Source organism: Sapajus apella, unplaced genomic scaffold (genome assembly GCF_009761245.1).
Source record: "Sapajus apella isolate SASKATOON/1434 unplaced genomic scaffold, GSC_monkey_1.0 scaffold54, whole genome shotgun sequence".
Taxonomy (NCBI): domain Eukaryota; kingdom Metazoa; phylum Chordata; class Mammalia; order Primates; family Cebidae; genus Sapajus; species Sapajus apella.
Genome location: NW_022436994.1, coordinates 12,032,580 through 12,054,047, shown reverse-complemented (window position 1 = coordinate 12,054,047; position 21,468 = coordinate 12,032,580). Strand labels below are relative to the sequence as shown.

The 21,468-nt window shown below is 44.3% G+C and overlaps 1 protein-coding gene across 3 annotated transcripts in view; it reads right to left on the bottom strand.

Moving 5' to 3' along the window:
- Nucleotides 1-12,768, bottom strand: part of GLI3 (GLI family zinc finger 3) — a 277,297-nt gene extending 264,529 nt beyond the window's left edge. For 2 of the 3 annotated variants that reach the window (XM_032244432.1, XM_032244433.1), the window contains exon 1: nt 12,675-12,768. The gene's annotated coding sequence lies outside the window, so the exon portion shown is untranslated. Of the gene's footprint in view, nt 1-11,864; nt 12,381-12,674 lie in introns of those variants that run through there. The other variant, XM_032244434.1, reaches the window with a different exon arrangement.
- Between the last annotated feature and the right edge of the window lie 8,700 nt (nt 12,769-21,468).

Genomic DNA, 21,468 nt, shown 5'->3' with positions numbered 1-21,468 from the left:
GTCCCTTCTAGCTCTAACAATCTCAGAATAATTATTTTTTGCAATGGTCCTTCAAAATTGATTTAAATATCATCTTTAAAGTATGCCATAAGAATAATCCAATACCATTGGCGTCACTGTTTCTCATTCAGTACAAGAACCATTTGTGTCAGTGCTGCTTCAGTGCTTGCTAAACATTCAGATTCATGCAACACATTTGCCTTGGAGGGTGGTACCCAGGAACCTCAAGTTTAGCAAGCATTACTAATTGTCAGATTCACCAAAGCTGTTTTTTTACTTTTTATTTTTTGAGACAGAGTCTCACACTGTCAGCCGGGCTGTAGCGCAATGGTGCGATCTTGGCTCACTGCAACCTCCACCTCCCAGGTTCACGATTCTCATGCCTCAGCCTCCTGAGTAGCTGGGATTTCAGGTGCACACCACCACACCCAGCTAATTTTTTGTATTTTTAGCTGATGCGGGGTTTCACTATGTTGGCCAGACTGGTCTCAAACTCCTGACCTTGTGATCCACCTGCCTCGGCCTTCCAAAGTGCTGGGATTACCAGTGTGAGCCTTGAACAACTGTTCTACATGTTTATTTTTGCTCACTGCTGTATACCCACTGCAGCAGATACTCACTGAAGTCTTTGCTGACCAGATGAATCAATGAATGAGCTGCACCCTAGAATCCTGAATTCCAACGGCCTACACAAACCTATCCTGGCACCCGTCACAATGACAATAAACTTTCCTTCATCTGGAAAAGTCTGTGCTGAACATCCACCTCCCCTTTCCAGACTGTAAGCTCCATGAGGACAAGGCTTTTACTTTCCCAGCACTTAGTTCACGTGAGAATTTACTTTATGTGCTTAGTTTACTGAGCACATAAATGATAGCCTCAATGACCCTGTGACTTACAGGACTGCAGTGTCTTGAATTTCAATCACTGTTGGTTTAGCTACATACATTTTCTTTTCATATTTAGTGTTTCCTTGAAGACTGGCAAATTCTATAAAAACTAAAAACTTTAGCAAAAATATTTAACTAATACAAACACTCTGTCCTTAACCATTTGAGATAAACAGGCATTTACTACGCTATAATTGTTCCCTTCGACACACATAACAGTTTTATTGGCCATATTTGGGTAGAGCATACAACGTTAAAACTGCACACTGAAACATGCAAATGGATCAGAAAACCCCATTAAGAGATGGGATTCCTAGTAAGAGCTAAGTATCTTCCTAAGTAGAGGGTGCTAATTAATAGGAATCAGGAGACAAGTTCCCAAAATTCCTTGACAAACTTGGTTTCTGTGGAGTTGTTGGTTTTTCCCCCAAGGCAAAGGACTTTAACAAAGCAATAAAACCCTCCCAGTGCTCATCACCATAGAGAGAGGCTCAGTGAGAAGAGGTAAAGCTCCAGGCACTGACTGAAATCACACTAATTAATGGTCTTAGAGAATACTAATTCCAAACCCCCAACCCCCATCTGAAATGGATTTTTTAAAAACAGGCCCTTGGTCACTCAACAATCTACCCCCTTCTTCTATTTTGACAACTTATTTTTGGATCTCATTAGTTAGTAACTAATTATTTAAAAGTGTGGTTTCTGCTTGGAACAGGGCTATAAAGATGGCAATGTGCCAAATCAGACATCTGCTTCCTGTACATTCCTATAAATTATATCAGCTTATTTTACAACTTTGTCCCTGTCAGTTATAAAGGAGAAAGTTTTAACATTCTAGACACCCACATCTCATCAAACTGTGGGTGAAGAGTCAGTGAGCGGCAAACCGTGGCCGTTTTGAGTTGTGGTGATGGAATTTTCAAGTTCTAGTAAGAGGAGTTTGGAAACTCAGTCCTGAGCTGGTCCCATCAAGCATTCGTGATAGAAGTGACTAGTAAAAATTCCTCATGGAATCCTGTAACACCACTAGGGCAGTAGCTCCATGACACTTTTAAAACCTGGAGTTTTTTAAATAATCAAGTATAATTTAGAACTTAAGCATCAAGGGAAAACTTTAAGTTCTGCTTCACTTCAAAGACTTTTCCCTGAGGAAAACAAGCCACTGTTTTTCAGATGTGAATGAAATGATACTTTTTTCCCCTGATATAGTTTCCTTGCTTACAACTCTACACTGTTCTTCAATCCCTTTCACCACTGAAACATTACAATACATGCAAGATTTGCTGGCATGCCCCTTGACTTTTCATGCTTAAGGGGAAAAATGTTTGTAGCTGATATTTGAGTCCCAGTAGCTCAGTGAAAAAAAAAGGAACCAAGGAAAATTGCTCTAATGGTACATCCCTCCTAAAGTTTGAAGTTTCATAGGTAAAAAGAGGGATAAACATTCCTTCCCGAAAGCAAACAGTCAAGGCTTTTTCCCACTCAACTGTCCCTGAACCTTTTGTAATTTCCCCGAGGCCTAAACCCAGGGCACAATTAATTCCAGACCCTATTTTAAATCTAATCCGTCTCCTATTTGCAACCTGCCTGCAGGTGGGTCTTTTCTTTCTAAATTATAAATCTGAACCTGCGTCAACCTCCTACAACACAAGGCATTTAAAGCTTCCTGGAGCCACTGACCTGGTGATGCTGTAGTGCATGTCTGCATTTGAAAGCGAGCATGAAGAGAACGGCACCCTTTACCACACTGGCGAATTCTTGCGAGGACCTGCATGTTAAACAGCACTTGCACACAAACGCGTCAAGTCGTCCTCTTTAGAGTCACCACTTAGAGCGGCAAGGGGCGGGGGACCAGGGGAGCCCCAGGCAGAAACTTTCAACGTGACAAAGGCGAGTCCCCATTGATTATGGTAATTGTTTTGCTCAGGTTGTGCCGGTATGGCCAATTTCGTTTGAACGCTCGCTCGCTCTCTGCGCTTTCCTGTCGAGTTCCCTTCAGGTTCTGGTTTCCTCCGACGGTGGCAAGGGATGTGTTTCACGCCTTTCACCACTTTTCCCCTGCCCGAGGTCCCGGGCCGCGGCGGCGGCGCGGTGGGTTCATTAGCGGGAGCTCCCGGCCCGCGCAGCGCCGTCTGCAGCCGCGTCGCCGCATCCATCATCATTACATCAGCGCGGGGAAGTCCACGCCGAGTGCTCCCGGCCCCGGCGCGCCCCAGTCCGCGCGCCAACACACACAGCATGCTGGATTGCTCAGAGATGGCTCTGGGTGTCTGGGGACAGAGGGGGTTCTCCCAGGCCCGGCTTTGATCCGCATTCCTGAAGCGGCCTTTCGCGAGACAATGCAGCTCCGCCAGCCAGGCCGCGGGAAAGGGAAAAGCGCCGAGGGCTGGGGGCGGCGTGGGGGTGGGGAGGTGAGTTCCAGCGCCCGCAGCGCCCAGCAGTCTCGCTCCAGTGCGGAGATGCGGCCTGTATCAAGGCGTTTCTGGCCAGTCAGCCAGCTCCTGGGAATATTCAGGGGCATTTGCAAACTCTACAGTTGGCCCAGCCACGTTTCCAGCAGACACTTCCAGGAGCCGGCCCTGGTTGCGTTCAGAGGGCTTTTAACTGGCTGAATTCAGGGAGCTGCAGTCTCCCAGGTACTTTGCAATGCAACCACCCTGTGTGTCGCATTACAATAAAACATGGGGATCCCTTGAAAAGTCTTCACAAAACCAATAGGTATATGCTTCGCACACAAAACGTCTATTTCACCTTCTGTGAACCTGGCCCCCAATGTGTTTTTCTTCACTAGCTGCCATACATAGATTCAGGTGCTGTGAATGGCTAAGACACAGACACTTCGCCTCACTGTCTCTCGGGGAGGCCCTGAATGGAGCCCTAGTGTCCACCCTTGACAACCAGAGGCTTTCTGTAGCAAATAGAAAGTATGAAAAGACACAATTGTGGAAACATGTGCAAAAATTAGCTTTTCCCCTTGCAAGTCTCTGCAGTGAAACCTCTAACCCCAATGGGAGCAGGATTGCTTTATCGTTTGAACACTGACATGTTTAAAAAGGAAGTACCCATGCCAAAGCCGACGTTTAAAATGATGTTTGAAGTAACTGAAACAACTTTCGAATGCAGGGCGAAGTGGAACAGCATCCTTCAATCATAAGAGTGCATCCTTCCTGAACAGCTGACCACTTCATTTGTTTCCCTAAGCCAGTTGGTTTATTTTTAAGTTGCCTAAACTTGGGCAAAAACTCTCTTCGCTTTTTTTCTTAGTGCATTTCAAGATTTAAAACAACTGACTTAAAAGCCTAATTAATGATAACCTGATCTGTCTGTGATAGGTTAAAACAGCTACTGGCAATGAGAGATCAGAAACAGAAGACATTCCAGGCGAGGCAGTGCTATTAACAGCACCATGGCTCAGCCTTAAGTGAGAAATTATTCTGTGTAGTTTAGGGAACTATTGCTCCAGTGGAAGAAGGCTTTCCTCCAGAGAAATAACACTTATTTACACCTGCCTGTATTTTCATAAGCTGAATAAGCTCCTTGATTTGTTGTTTTAAAAATCCAGAAGAAAGCAGCCTGTTGGAAGGAATTCTGAGGCAACCTACCCTGATCATTGAAGAGTGACATTGCTCTCATATTTGTATTACTAGTAGATCAACTGCTACTTGAAGATGCTACTCCTGGAGTAACCATCCAGGTAAAACTCCTATTAAAGATATGTACCTCCCTGTATTTAATAACCCATTTCTCAAAAATAAATAAATTCTTTAGAGAGGGTTTTTTTTTTTTAACCAAAATCAGGAAGTACAAACTAATGTTGATTTTAACTTTTTGATCAATTCTGGAAGTGAGAAATAGTCTGAGTTTCAATGAGCAAAATGTAGGGAATTTAAAACATTTCAGTGGATTTCAAGTCTTCATGCACCATGGAAAACCTCTTATAGGTTTTTAATGTGGTTGATGTTTTTTTGTGTTCAAAATATCTTCTTGAAGGTAAAATTCAATTAGAGATGCGTAACCTTTGTGACACCCTAACAGTTCCCAGGATTCCTAAGGCTTCCTTTCCTCTCCCTTCCCTATCTGTGTTGCCTTCCTTTTTAAGCAAAGAAAGGAAAAAAAAAAAAAAAAAAAAAAAGCCCAGCTTCATGAGTTCTTAATGAAATCTTCATTAATTTTTAACCATTTTTTCATGTATAATTATTTTACCTTTACATATGATTATTTTTCCATAATCAGGAAAGCTTAGAGCCTTAACTCTGAAATAAGAAAGCTTCTGTCCATTTTGCCATTGGTAGCTCATGGATCCCCAAATCCATTGCCTATTGTCTTCAATCTTTCTTTCCTACATTTCTGATGCTCCTAATCACAGATAAGCAGCATTCATGACAGACATCCCCAAATGGAATTACTCTAAGGGGAACTAAATTACCCCAAGGGGAAATAATTGCCTGGCTATGGATTAAGTGAATTTGGCTTTAGTAAATTAACTCCGTCTAAACTTTTAAGAAATCCATATATTTAACTTGAACCACTGAAAAGCTTATTTGACATGAAAGTAATCATTACTATTGCAGTTAAAATCACAAATGACATTTCTGTGAGCCAGTTTTACTTTTCTGCCATTTGCAGTTAAAAGAAAAGATCATCAGCTACTCTTTCTCTGCTGCCAGAAGTACTTGATGAGAAACATTTGAGGGGAGTATGAGGTCTCTATTTAATACTCGTTACCATTTCTGAGTTCTGTAAAACTATGAGTCCTATGTGCCTTGCAGGAAGCAGCCTGCATAGCAGGTGCCATTTAAAGAATGAGCAATAATGTGGAGCAAACTGGCACCTCCGCTTTCTGCGGGGTTAGCTGGATACAGGCAATCCTTCTCAGAGAAGGAAATCTGGAAGTCAGTTATCAGTCTACAGATCAGCTAAGCTCATGAAAACTGTATTCTTCTTAAATCCACATATATCACAAAAACATCATGACTGATCAAATATGTCCCTTGTCTCACTTCCCTGAGGGTTATAGAAATTAAAAGTTTTCACATATTTTCTGAAGAAAAAACTTTAATTACTCTTATAGAACTGGTATAGCTTTGGTTTCTTAGAATCATATGTGTCTTCACAGTAAGCTTAAGGGAGTATAAGGGAGTAGAGTGTATGTTCTATGAATAGTAATTTACTTTTAAACCATCACAAATATTAGACCAATAACCTGTTGCATGTTAAAATCATCTATAATAGCTATCCCAAAGGTATTTAACATATTTTTGTGAAGTACTACTTACCATATTTTATCCTCCCAACTTTTGAACTTTTGATTCTTGGTTCTTAATTGCAGATTTAAAAGCAACATTTTCAGAATTTAAGCATTTGTAATTAACGCTTATTCAGGAAAAATTATCCCATGGTCCACTTACCCTATAAACTTTGCTTGTTCACAGACAGAATTCTTTAGCTGTCTTATTTTTCCCCCTTGCATGTACAAAACTGCCAGTGTAACCTACACCAAACTACACACGCTCTCAATGGAAGTCTCTGAGATGGAATTTCATTGTAGTATCCACAGTTCAAACAGCAGACGCTGTCCTGAAGTGGCATGGCCTGCTCCTCACGTCTGGCCACTGGATTCCAGGTTTCCATACATCAGAGTCATTAAGGCTTCGTTCTTAAGCTGCTGGATGAAGTTTCTCTACACACTGCTAACTTTCTTCAGACTGAATCATTCTTTTTAAAAATATCACAAAATGAAATCAATAATAGGGCTTAACTGCCTCAGTCCTTCATTACTGCAATTTGAAACTTATCTTTCATCTAAATGGTGAGTTTTCAGTCTCTTTTTGTAAAAATCAATAGTTTGTAACGTAAAGCACTCTGGAGCCTTCTTAGGCATTTCATGCAATCTTTAAAAAAAATGTTAAAGGAGCAGAAGCTAAAAATTTCCACATGGAAATAAGCCATATAATGTCACACTTCATTCCGAAGTTACTCCAGTAAAGATTTCAGTAAAAGTGCACCTATCTCCCATTACTTAATTAATTTAATTTTGTGGCATAAAAATTATAGAAGAACACAATCAAAACACTTGTGGTCAAATGTACTCCTGTGCCACCCTCCCCCACTGCCTAGCCCCCTCCCCTCTTAAAGAAAAGAAAAGCCCCTCTAGCTGTTTCAGGCCAGCAGTCAATCCAATTTACTGCAGGTACAATTTATATGTACAGTGCATGCCACAACAAAACCACAGTATGATGCCAACACGGCCCTTAAGAAAGTTTTCCCCTAAATCTCTGGAAAGGAGCTTTAAAAGAAAGCAAGGATTACAGTCAGCTAGAAGGTAGGGAGGGGACTTACCTCAAACCCAGCCAAGCGGAAATCAGAGCAGTAATTCTACAAGTCGACAGAGTACACTTTCAAAGCTATAATGGTGTGAAGAAGTGCTGGGCAGCATGGCCTGAAGGCAGCACTAATACACTGATGACTAATGGCTGGACCTGGGCAGACAATGAATTTGGGGCTTGAACACTAACAGAAACCATGCAGTACTTTGACAAATGGGCTTTCACAATTTCATTCATTGAATAACCTTTAAGCACAAAATTGGCTAGGGTTCTCCTGGGAATTATATGACATGTTGTTGGACAATGATGTAAGTATTTTCTTTTTTAATTATGACTCCTATGCAAAATGCAAAAGCGCCATATATGAGGATACAACTATAGATACCACAGATGCAGATGTGGAGCTCAACACAATATTGCCTTTCAGGAGGGGGCTGAAATGTTCCAAAGCCACCTTATTAACTATGTAATGGCTTTTTCATTCAGCTTCTTTAGAAGGCCATAGATTTTCTGAGACATTTTGTCGGGTTGAAATATACACACACAGAACAAAAAACACTTTCACATTTAAAAAAACCAAAAGACACTCACAGAGGTAATGAGTAGTGAAGAAATCTGGCACTCAAATATAGTGCATTTAGAAGTACAAGTGGAAAAAGTCTCATTTTCGGGGGCCAGGCAGAAGAAAAGTGCCATAAAACAATTGAGACACCATGTAAAGTTTGCGATCAAATACACTTCCAAACACATTTAACATCCAATTTCTTTCAAACAGCTCTCCTCCCTCTCCCAGGAGTGACTGGGCTTTCAATTTAAAAATAATAATTTTGGCAATTTTTAAAAAGAGAATGAAATATCTAAAGTGTCTCTAAATTAACAAGTACCACTTACTCCAGACAGCATTGCCTTTAGCAGCTCCTAAAAACTTAAGAAAAGGATCTTAAAACAGGAAGCTTAGTGAGCTCATAAAACTGTTGCTGGAGCCAGGAACACATAGCATATTTAATCTGCAAACTGTGAGAGTCTACAGTGATTTCAGCAAGATCTGAGGCATGCCCTCAAGGTTTGCTGGGATCTGGGATTAGGGGGTTGATAAGAACCTCCACTGCCCATGGACATGTTTTTCTTCTGCAGTTAAACACAAATGCATAGAGACGTTTGACTGCTGCTTGGCATTACTGCTCAAGTTATATAAAAGCTTTGCAGCTCCTTTTGCTGTCAATATATCAAAGTTTAAAAAAAATCATCAAAGTGTGAAATTTCATTTAAAGTCTTCACCAGTCTACAGCTCTATTTCACAGGCCCATCAAATAAAAGTAAAGATGAAAAATACACTGAAAGTACTTGAAAAAGTTTGCAGCAGTACCCCTGCCCTGTTGTTGTTTATTCTGTCTCCCTTTATTTGCTTTGAAACCAGAAACAAATCAATTTTCATCTAGAAAAATGACAACGTGAAGCTTAGGGCAGCATCTTCTCCTAGGCTTTAATGAAAAGACAACCTGAAGTCATTATTAGAGTGGAACCTTTTGTTTAACAAATGTGTGTGTGTGTGTGTGTGTGTGTGTGTGTGTGTGTGTGTGTGTGTGTGTGTCTCAAAGTCATTTCACCATTTTAATTGCCTCTCATGATACAAGTTGGCAGAAAATTTCTTGAATCTTCCAAAACAAATCAGACCGACTTCAAAATATGAATGCCAGCAAAACTAAAACCTCCTTCAAAGAATTCTTTAGCTGGGGATTTACAACAATTGCATAAAGAAGAAAAGTCTGACTTTTAAGATAAGCTACTATAGTCTAAAAGCATTAACATTCCATTACTAAGGTTTTCTTGAGGATTTCATGACTCATTGATTCACTTTTCCTTCAAGACTGGTTTTTCTTGGTATATTACTGTCTCCATGTAAGTGAGTGCATGCAACAATGATCATTAAATTATTACCTTTCCTAAGCTCCCAAACGCTATCCTCAAAAAAAAGGAGGGGGAGAAGAGGTCTCAGTAAGCGGGATACCTTACACAGAAGGAAGGACCTCTGAATGGCTGAGCACAGAGGAAGTCTAAAACCCTTACAGCATGCAGGTAATTAAGGAAACTTCAATGGCCAAGAAACAAAGGAAAGCCCAACTTTTAGGCTTGGTCATCAAATTGATAAATTAACAATTCTTTCATTAAATAAGTAATGAAATAACTCAACAGAGCCATTTTTCATCAGTACTGAATTTTCTCATTTCTGTCTATGGTCCTTTGCAAATTAGATATACAATAGAAATGTGTTTATATCAAGGTTCAATCAAGGAACACAAGCATGTTAAAGGCATGCTTGGTAGGCATCCGAGTTGGACCTACCAGACTATTAACAATAATACAATCTATATCTTTTATTAAAGTGCTTCTGCTTGTGTGAAATTTCACCAGACACCTCTCACATTGGACTCATTCATGCATCCTAAACCAAAGCTTCCCTAGGCTGACTTTAAGAATTACATACCCTGAAAGGATCTCCCCTTAGGCGGGGAGTTTCTAATTAAATAGCTTTTAGTATAAAATAAACTCTCTACTCTGTATAAGCATGCTATTACAACTAATTTAAATGTTATTTCATGTTTGTTTTAGGTTTGAATATAGTCTAACTGGACAAAGTGTTTGTGTACTAGGTTGTTAAGACCAATATTTCCTAACATAAACAAATTCTTTAGATACTTCACAGAGTTTACATTGTTAAAACCAATACCGGCAGCTTTAATATTATCCCCTCAACTGAAATACTGTTCTGCTTTAGAAAAATGAAAAGATTTTGAGGCTATTTCACTATTTTAAAACATAGCATTTTCCTCCTTCAAAATAATCTTGACACATGTAATTAAGAAACTGTCAGACTACTATTAATTTTTAATCTAAAACCTAAATGAAATAATTACAGGAATCAATCAATAAGGCACCTATTCAAAATTACCGAGCAATTACATAGATACTCAAAATTAATACTTCAGGCCAATTCTTGTAGATTTCGGTCTATAATATGCTAAGACATCAAACAAGACAAAAAGTGTAGCATGGGGAGGATGAATGGTTTCTGCCTTAAATAGACTGAAAAGAGCTCATTTCAGATGGCCAGGGTGCAGGCCCCCCACCAGCCATGCCCAAAGCGCTCAAGCTGAAACTCTTATTTTTAAAAGTTAATTTATTTCCACCAGACAGGTATTTCAGGGATCTAAAAAAAAAAAAAAAAAAAAACCGGCCTCATCCAAATTCTGTACAAAAATCACATTTAGGAGGGAAAGGTCAAATTACTCGAATTTTCAGCGAAGTATATATACTGTGCTCTGGAAAGCCTAACTGGGGAGAAGAGGGAGGAAAGGAAAAGGGGAGCAGGAGGTATTTTTTAGAACTAATAATACCAGCCCGGCTAATGGCACTGCCATGTATTTGCACAGCGGCCGGCCCTCCATACCTCTGACTAAAGGGTTCTTTGACTTGGAGACGCGGACAGTCCATCATTTCAAACTGAAGTGGCAGCTGGAAAATGTGGAACAGCTGGCAAAGAGCTTGGAGAAAATGTTTTACATAAATATATGTACATATAAACTGGCAGAGGGCCATGAGCACTGTACCCAAGGCCAGAATCTACCCGGCAGTCTGCACTGGGGAGATGAGAAGTTGGGGCAGGAGGAGCAGCGGCGGAGGAAACCTCCTTAATCCTCCTTCCACGCGGGGTCAGGAAGGGAAGCCTGGGGTGCAGCGCCTTTCGGGGGACGGCATCTTACAGAAGGAGGTGCAATCGGGGACAGGAGCACAAAGTTCAGGGAAGGATAAAAGGCCGGGTGTGTAGTCTAGCGTCCGCTTCGGGCAATCTACTTAGAAGTCGCTTCACAGACTCTCCAAGTTTGGGATCAATATTTACACCCTCTCTGCCTTCTCCCGCCTATTTTCCCGCTGCTACTCAAGAAAGTAACTGTCCCCTGCTGCTCAGTGTAAATGCGGCACCTTAAATGATTATTGCATGGACCACGGTTATTGTGTATCTGTGCGCGCTGCCCCTGGAAAGGAAAAGAAATAAAAGAGAATCCCAAATCATATACAGATGGTACAACTTTCACTTTTCCTCTAGGACTACGGAGGCGCGCCTCTCTCCATCCGCTCACTCCACACCCCCGCCCTCCGAAGTGAAGCCCGGGCGGGAGAAGCCCCCGCGGCGGCGGGCCCCGCGCGCACTCACCTCGCCGCCCGCCTCCTTCCGCCCATCCCGAGCGCCGTGCGCGCCCGAAGCCCGAGCCGCAGAGCGCCACCGCGCCGAGGAAGGAGCCCGGCGCGAGCGGGGCTCGCGGAGTTCTTCGGGACCTTTGGGTGGGGGCGGAGGCGAGGGCCGCCGTCGCCACTGCCGCAAACTTCTTCCCCCCTCCGGGAAGTGAAAATCTCCCGTCAGTCTCCGGCCGGCTGGCGGGTCAGCCTCTTGGAAAAGGAGCTTCCAGGAGGAGGGAGCGAATGCAAGACTTGCTCGGACGCCTCACGGGCGGCTCTCTAAATCTGGGCGCCTTTTGACAGCCATTTTCACTCCATCCAGTCGCCCCGCTGGGGACCACCTCTAGCCCCGGAGGCGCGGCCGCGGCCACAGGAGCGGGCTGCGGAACAAAGAACTTCGAGCGGGACGTACCTGCGGCAGCAGCGGCTGTCAAGTCCCCGAACTTCCCATAGACCCGAGGACTGGGCGCGGGCGGGCGGCTCCGGGCTCCGCGCAGCCGCGGGCGGCTTGGGCTACCGCGAGCGGCAGGGCTGGGCACGGGGTGCGCCCGCCGCGGGCATGGTACGGCGCGGGTGGCCGTGGGGCGCGCAGGGAAGGCGGGAGAGCGGCGCGGGCGAGTGGGAGCGGCGGGTGTGCGCGAGTGCGAGTGTGCGAGCGCGCCGGTGGCGCTGCCCCTGCCCGCTCCCTCCCGCTCGTGCAGCTCCGGCATCAGTTTCGGGGATCGTGTAATCCGATCCCTTCTGACTCACAGGCCCTGAGTGACAGTTCTGATTTGGTTCAACTGCGGGAGGGAGGGGAAAGAGAAGGAAAGAAACCCCCAGCCGTACGCCTCTCCTGGCATCCAATCGAGTTTCTGGAAAAAGGTCCCATCCCAGCCTGGAACCCCGCGCTGGGTGGAGAAGCCCCCAGGCCCGACCCCGCGCAGTCTGCGCTACTCACGAGATGGAAAAGTTGTCCCTAGGCTCCGCGCTCCCCTCCCGCGCGCTCCCTCCTTCCCTCCTCTCCCCTTCTTCCTCCTCCCCGCGCTCCTCCTCCCTCAAGTTTTAACAGATGTTGCCGGACTCTCCCCGCTACCTCGCACTCCCTCTTCCTCCGCCCCCACCTCCGCCCCGTCCCTTTTCTTTCAGCCACTCTCTGGCTCAGGGAGGACGCGCAGAGCAGCAGGACGCCTGCCGCCGCAGGGGGCGAAGTTGGGAAAACTTGGAGTGCTGCTCGCCTTACTTTTGCTTTCTCGCTCCTTCCAGGCCGTGCCGAGGGCCCGCGCTTCTCCCGCCCGCCAGGTCCCCAAGCCCGAAGTAGGTCCCAGCTGCGAGGCGGGCGGTGGCGGCGGCAGGGAGGCGGCGCGTCGCGGGCCGGGGTCGGGGGCTGGCGGGGGGAGCCCGGGCGCCGCGAGCCACGCGCGCGCTCCCTCCCCGCCCTCCGCCTCCTCCGCCCCTCCCAGGTCTTCACATAGACACATTCAAGCCTGCTCCTCCTCTTCCCCCTCCTTGACCCCGCGCCCGCCCGCGCGCCGAAGCCCCACCCACCCGGCGAGGGGAAGGGGGCCCTGGCGTGATGTCACCCCCGCCCTCCCTCGCCGCCCCGCCGGGACGCCCCCCAAGCGCGCGCCCTGGCGCCCGGGCTGCGTCGTGCCTGCTCCCATCTTCTCCCACCCAGCCTCTCCTCTTTCTCACTCTCGCTCTAGGGCTGGACTCCCCTTTATTCTTGTAAGGCCTCTCTGATTACCACCGCCCCCCTACCTTTAGCTCCCCATCTGCTTGTTTTACGTTTTCCTCAGGCCAACCCCGAAATTCCCTCTCTCGCGGGATGATGCCTTTGGAAGTTCAGGGTTTTTCTCTCCGCTGGACTTGTCTGTCCTCAGGGCTAAATCCGCGAAGTGAGTAGAAGCTCCCACCACATTGCCTGCTGTCCCTGTGGGCCACTTTATAAAAAACACAACAACAAAGACCTCGGGCTTGGAGCCTGGACTCGTAACGTGCTGCTTTTCCTTGAGCTGCAAAGTGTCTCTGTCCCTGCTTCCTTTTCAGAGGCCCGTGCTAGTAAGTTATGTTGCCTCCTTCCTCCACCAGCCAGTCCATGTTCATGTACGTTCCTTCAGTGTATCCAACCTGGACCTGTAACTTAAAAGAGGAGTTCTCAGGGGGAAACAAAGGAAGAAAAAGAAAGAAAGAAAATAAGGCCCTTGTGACATTCCAACTTCCCCTCCTCCTGGGTAAGCCGGGTCCACCCACCCACCCGGCCAGAAGCCCCCAGAGCTCCCGGCGGCTTGTGTGGCGTCGCCGCCAAGTGTCTTGACTGAAGAAGAGAGTGGGTGGATGAATGATGAGCTATTAGGATTTGAAGAGCATTTTGAGATTCAAATGCTTAGCTGAAGAATCTTTTAACGAAATTGATGGTGGTATTCACTGTTTGTTTCTTGGGACTCCTTCCTTGTCACAATGACAGGACGAATGCAGCGACAGACTTAAGGTTTTATGGTGGAAGTGGTGGAGGTAGGGGCTAAAGGCCCTTGTTAGCCATTTGTTTTAAGGTTTCCCTCAACCTCACCACTCAGGAAAAAACAAAACACCACTGACTCATCGCAGAGAGTACGAGTCTCAGAAGGCTTGTGGCAGCCCCATCTCGGTGCTCACTAACTGGCTTCAGGCCTGGGAGGATTCTCTGAGCCTCCATAGGCTCTGAACCCATCTGGGGGATAGTGTTAGGAGTGCCAGGTCGCTTACCTCCCAGGATGGCTGAGGGTTTCCAATGAGAAATACATGGAAAAGTATAGAGGGATACAAGTGTGTAAGAATTACGCTTTTACAATTGAAAAGAATTTCAAGCACTCTTTCCTTTATATACTCCCAGCATCAGTCACAATTGTTTTTAGTATTCATGTACTGCTTCTGCCTCTATCACATGAATACAAATAGTACGTCCTGATGGCCTCTCTGTTCACCCAATGGCAAAAATAAATAAATAAAAAGAAAGACAGCCAATAAATCAACAAATAGAATAAACTAGATATTTTTACTCTTACTTCAGTCTTCTAGCACATTTTGAATCATGAAGATCTTGATTTTTCAGTTCTTAAAAGACAAGAACAAAGCAAAAGCCGCTAATCTTTCCCCCATGCCCATCACAATAGCTAAACACAAAAGAGGGAGAATAATGCTGTGTCTCTTATGTGTCCAACTCTGCTTTAATGGTAGACATACATATAAGTAGGCACATTTTGCAGAAACAGCGGAGGAAACAAAAACCACTTTTCCTTAGTATGGGTTAAATAATGTCATAATGCAGTGACTTCCTGTGTTAATATCAGAACGCCTTCCAAATGAAATAATACGTGGAATCCCAAAAATATAAAAGAGTTATTCTGGTTGAAGTTGGAGTGAGGTCTCAGAGCCCAGCCCCCTAAGCCTTTCTCTCATCACTCACCCCCTTTTCTGCAATGGCTCCTGAGACATCTGTAAAACCCAAAGGCACCCCGAAACACAGTGCTAGAAACTTTGTTGTGATATACAGGCACTTAGAGACTTACAGCATTTTGTCATTGCCCTTCCTTGATGTCTGAAATTCTATCATTATACACTGACTTATTGCCATGTTTCATCAGTTCTCTTTTCAAAAGCAAATATCTTAAGAAATTTTAATATAGTAAGTCCTCAGGATAATTAAGCTTTTAAGACAGACTTTTTGTTGTTGTTGCAGCAATGAAGGAGGAGACTCAAAGATACTCGGATTTGTTTTCTAGGCCTACGGTAACAAAGTACCAAAAACTGCCTGACTTAAAGGACAGACAGGTATTGTCCTGTAGTTCTAGAGGATTGAAGTCCAAAATTAAGGTATCATGCAGGGCCATACTCCCTCTGAAACCTGGAGGGGGAAATTCTCCCTTGCCTCTTACTGTCTTCTGGTGGTGGCTGTCAATCCGGTGTCCTGTGGCTTACAACGTCTTCCTCTCAGTCTCCACCTCTGTCCTCGTACGGCATCCTTCGTCTCTGGCATCTCTTCTTATAAAAGCACAAGTCTTATTCCATTAGAGGCCCACCCTACTCCAGAATGACCTCATCTTAACTAATTGCATCTGCAACAAGCCTGTTTCCAAGTAGGATCATATTCTGAGGTTCCTAGGGTTAGAACTTCAACATTTTCTTCCGGGGGACATAATTCAACTCCTAACAACACTGCAATACATAGTGGGAAAAGAATGAAGAACACGCAATGGAGAGAACAAAGGATGAACCTAGAAGCAAATTTCACGTGCTCCTCTGATCCCTGCCATGGGCCTGTGTTATATGAATACTTTTCTCCCCTCACTTACCATGGCAGTCCTTCCATCTCCCTGCACAGAAGCCCCCAGTTAATTATTGGAAAGTTCCAGGAGGATAGTCCATGTGTTCTGATAAACTTCTAGTTGCACAGGACAAAACTCCACCTCCAATTGGCAAAAGTTAAACTTAAGAGGTGCCAGCTGGGTGTTTCTATTGACTAAAAATCCAGAAACATGTAGGTATGTCTTAGGCAAGACAGGATCTAGAGGTTCCACTCATGTTTACTGGGTTCTATTTTCATCTTTCAGCTCCAGTTTATTCACACTTCATACAAAGTTTCTTTAGGCACCCAAGGAAGGTGGCCAGAGGCAGCTGCATTTTCATAATCAGTCTGAGAGTTTGCATTCCCAGAAAATAATGACCTTTCCTAAGCAGATCCAATATTCCTCTTGGTGGGGATCACCTCTCTAGGTTTCCTCGTGCCTGCTCTGCTTTCCTGACTCCTGGTGGTTCTGTGTGTTCTGCACACACTTTGCCAGCCAGCCTGCATGGAAAGAAAGTACTAGGGAACAAAGGTAGATCCCTGGCCACATGAATCTCTCAGGAGTGCCTTAGGAAACGAAACACTAGGGCAGAGTGGTTGGGCCTGAGCTTCCCCACGCTGACTGGCCAGCTGCCAGGAAGGGGGAATGCTTTTAAGTGCATCGCACACGGGGCCCTTCTTGGGGTCTTTCACTCAGCACCCGCGTAACTTGTTCTTCCATCTTCCTGGAACATTGGGATTATAAATGTAACCCAGATGTCTGCTGTGTCCCTCTTCACCTTGGAGATGTAGCTGTAATTGGCTTGGACCTCCGCCAATCCCACAAGTTGGGAAGATCTAAAACCCTCTCTTTGGATTTCTGCAAATTTCAGAGGCCCTGTGGAAGCTGTGTGACATTGACCCATATCCTATACTCAGATCCTTGCCTGCTCCTCTGGAAATTCGCTCACACTGGGCATGAGGTGAGCATGGTGGATTTTACTGATCATTTAGGCAGCCTAGAGATGATTTTCTCTATCCTGCTTTTTCTAAATAATTTTCTCTCAGTTGTCTCAAACCAAGCACTTTAGTAACCAGTGTTTTCTTGAGGTCTCTCCTTCGTTCCTTAGGAACTTATGCGTGTGTCCTGGTGGTTTCACTTGTCCCTCTATCCCTCAGGCCTCTCCACTACCTTCATAACCATCTTTTATCCACCTGGCACCAATATTCTACCTTTCTTTGAGTTTCCTTAAAGCTGAGTAACGAGCAGTGGCCTGTAGGGCAAATGTCATCTGCCAATGCATGTAAATTTGATATGCACCAGCGAAGTTTGCATGCCTTCAGATGAAGCCTGTACTCATTTGGCCACAGTCTCTACCACTCCCTATAGCCTTATACTTGCAGCATCACTTATTTACAAAACTTGCCTCACTCATGGAATCATGGGTTTGCTACCTTTGCCCTAAATAATCCACTTATATAAACTGCAGGTTTTACCAAATCTTTTGGAAAACCGCCTATAAAGGAGAGGATGTGACATCAAACACATCGCAGCAAATGGCTCCAGCATTCCCCTTTGTCCTTCTCTAGTCGTGCCCTTGTTGGGATATTTGTATTTATGCTCCCTTCTATTCAGTGCCCAACCCCACTGCCTGCTCTTTCCTTAGGCAGAGCAATTCATTTCTGTCCTGCCAAACTGTGTATTGTGAGAGATTCCAGTATGCAGCAAAGCAAACAGCCCTCCAGTTGGCAGGACCCATCTTCCTTAGATTGTTCAGAGCGTCTTGTACATATTGATCTTGTCTTTTAAGCTTCACCACCTTGTCCCTACACCAAGCAGCTTGTCAGTGTGTTTTTTCCAAACAAGTATAAGGAATTCCTATGAGGAATTTTGGTGAATACAGCCTCCTCTATTTTGTTACAAAAGAGATGGAGAAAATGGAGGCCACCCACCTGGGAATATAACAAAGAGTTTGGGATATTTCAAGGGAAGATAAGAAGCAGTGGTCATGAGCTTGGGAACCACAGTACCTCTGGGAAGAGGGCGCTCCCCCACCTCTGTGGGATTCAGAGGAGGAGCTGTGAGATCAGAGGAAGAAGTTAACATGAATGATAACAGGAAAAAATGATCACCTTTCAGAAAAAACTATAGCAAAGCCAGCCAAGACTAGGTGAACTGGTAAAGAGCTTACGGTGTCCATGAGAGACCTTTATGAACACCAAAGAGAATCCTAGCAAGGGAAAGGAAGAACATAGGAACTCTGTGGTTCAGGATTCCAATAGCCAAGTGCTGCGAGCCAGTGATGGTTTCTACACCTTTGTTATTATAGCATCCCTTTCAGAGTGCAGCATGACTAGGAAAAGAAGCACCAGTTATACAGAAAAGTTGGTATGTGGTAGTTTGTCTATCTATCTCTCTACCTGTAGCTCTCTCTTTGCCCATTACGTGTAGCATCTAGTTCTGCCTTTTATGATAGTGACTCGTAGACTCACTTCTTTCAGGCTTTACTATTGATCAGATGCATATAAAATAGAACAGACCTGGATTTAAATCATTTCTCCATCATTACTAGCTTTGTAGCTTTGCTAAATCAATTCACTCAGTTTGCCCATCTGTGAATTGGAGATCGTGATATCCATCTCACAGAGTTATCATGATTTTTAAAAAAGTGAGATGGTGTAAATAAAGGAGTAGACCTACTATCTGGATTAGTAGATGCCAAGGAAAGCAAATTTCTTCTTTCTTCCTACTTTTTGAAAATGAGCTGAGCCTCAAGTCCACATTCACAATGTTTTCACACTCAAGTAGGAAGCTTGAGATGTTTAGATTTAAGGCTGTGCTCTACCTCACCTGTGAAAGTGTGACTGATTTTGACTAGTTCTTTCTTGCTGTTGTTTGAGACAGAGTCTCGCTCTGTCACCCAGGCTGGAGTGCAGTGGCGCAATCTCAGATCACTGAAACCTCCACCTCCTGGGTTTAAGCAATTTTCCTGCCTCAGCCTCCTGGTAGGTGGAATTACAGGCGCCCACTACCATGCCAAGCTGATTTTTATATTTTTAGTAGACGGGGTTTCACCATGTTGCCCAGGCAGGTCTCGAACTCCTGATCTCAGGTGATCTGTCTGCCTCGGCCTCCCAAAATGCTGGGATTACAGGCATGAGCTACTGCACCTGGCTGATTTTGACTAGTTATTTCTACTAAAATACACAAAGTCACCAGATTATTTGAGGAGACTATTACTCACAGAAGGTTCTTAGGAATCCAATTTCTCCCCCAAAAGAAATTAGTTTCTTGTAGATACTATCTAGAGAAACACATGTTCCACTTACTATCATTTGAAATAACAATGAAAAAATATTCATTCTATAAACTTCTTAAGCTCTACCAAAATTAGATAAGTTTTAGAACCTAAGGATACAAGGTTACATGTAGGATCATTCCACAGAGCACATTTCAAAGAGAAGCCTGCCAACCAGCACTTTTGTGTGAAGATTGTAAGTAAAATCAAAGTTGAGCCTGAAATACAAATTTATTGCAGCCTTCATTGCTTGTTAACTTGAATTAATAGTGCCTGAGCAACTACAGTCAGACTTCATCTACACATGAAAAATGAAGTGGAGAATTGAGTAAATTATCTTTATATGGGCCAGGCAATTAAGGCCAAAAAGTGGTTAGTTAGCCTAGATTATCCAGATTCTGGCCTTATCGGAAGGCTACATCAGAAAGTCAGAATAAAACACCTTAAAAAAAAAGTAAAATAATCACAGTGTTGATTGGAAGGTGCTGGGTAGCTAGCCATCAAAGTTAAGGTCTCCCAGAGAAGGATCCCAGCCATGAGGAATTCATTCAGGCTTGCCCAAATAAGAGAGACTTGGGCGGTAATTAAAGTCCTGCATACTTCTCAGACCCAAAGAGAAGGCTTTCACTTAGACAAGGCACATTTTACAATAGGTCTTCTATTAAAGACAAGGTTTTAGGAGTTTTTAGAGACTTTTAAAAATAATGCCAGTTGAACCATGTTCTGGAGCAGGAATGGGCAAGGAGACCTGTGTTTCCCAAGGGAAATGACTCACGTCCCAGAATCATAAACTCAGCTCCAGCTCGCTTCCCAGGAGCCTTCACAAAAGGCTCTACTGGTTTATGCTGGACTGGGCCTTCCTATTCTTATCCCGTTTCCAGAAGCTCTGAGTGATGGTGGCAGTGGGAGGAAAGTATTCAGTCCATCCACTTGCTGCCACGTCAGTATGGAAACTCCTTGGCCCTTAAGGTTCAACTCAGTGTTGATAACAAAGCCTGGGCCCAATGAACCACAGTAAATTTTACTTTTGCCACTTCTCAGTCATATATTTTTGGGCAAATGACAAAACCATTCTGAGCTGCAGTTTCCTTACAGGTAAAATGGAATTCTAAGATCTACCTTATAAAATAATTTAGAGAATTAAATAATACTTGTTCTATGCCAGGCACATAGGCACTCAAGTTGGTTTCTTCACTCCGTATTTTAAAGATACTTAGAATGGCTCCAGGATAGGAGCTCAACAATCATTTGCTAAATGAAAGAAACCAAGAAAGAGAGAAAAAAGAAGGAAAAGAAAAGAAAAAAGAAAAATGGGAGCCACGAAGGGAGATAGACCATAAAGAAATGAAGCTAAATATTCTTCTCAAATAGGAACTGGGGGGCTTTGTGGCATGCAGGGCACCTCGGAGATACAGAAAGATTGCTCTCAACTCAGGTTTGGGTTGAAGTGCTTTGGGCAGAGGCCCACTGCAGGCAGCTCTGAAAGACCACTGGGCTAGGCATCCTCCTGTCACTCTCAGCTCCTCCCTTACCAACTTCCACCTCATGTGGTTCTGCAGTTGTCCATTCAAACACGTGATAACATGCTGCTGTGGATTTCATAAACTCTAAATCCCCGGGATCCATGTGCCTGGGGTAGAAGGACTATGCCACCCCCATTACCCTTGACAGGGGAATGGACAGTGATGCTGCCAGGTCTAGATACCTGTCCACTCCTGACACGTTCATAGGGCTCAACTAAACCCACCTCCTGATCCCATACGCTGTTTTTCAATCTTCCCAGTTTTAACTCTCTCCCAACATACCTTGTATGGAGGAATGATCTGGGGGAATAAACTTAAATGTGAAAGTTTTTTGTTCTCATTTATTTACATATTAGCAACTGTATGCTTTCTTTCTACTCGACAAGGATGTCTCTGAGCACTGCATATGGCCTCCTAAGAGGGCAAGAATGACTGTTCATATCATGAAGCTGTGTTGCTTTTAAAAGAGCAGAACTGTGCATATGGCAAGAGAAAAAAAGCACTACATTGGACTCATGACTTACAACCAAGGGAATCCCCAAGATATGTTCCCCTCACTAAATTATGTCTTTATGCCAGTCCCAACACTGTTGAAGCTCTTATCTTCAATGGCTGGTAAATGTTTAGTCCCTGGGAGTTAAAGACTCATTGGATGATAGGATTTTTTTTTTTTTTTGAAGGACAATATCCTTTCTGCTGGGACTCTAATAAAAGTTTGTGAAATCCTTGACACCTTCTGAAAATGATTTATGTGCACTGTAGTCTTTTTTGTGTCAACACCCCGAGCAAGGCGAGGCAGTCCGTAATCACAGCCTTTGAATGTGCTGCTTCCATTAAGCCGGTTGTACAGGGGCAGGCCTAATGTCTGGCTTTTCAGAGTTTGGGGATAGATGCAGTTGTTCTGTGTTGCTT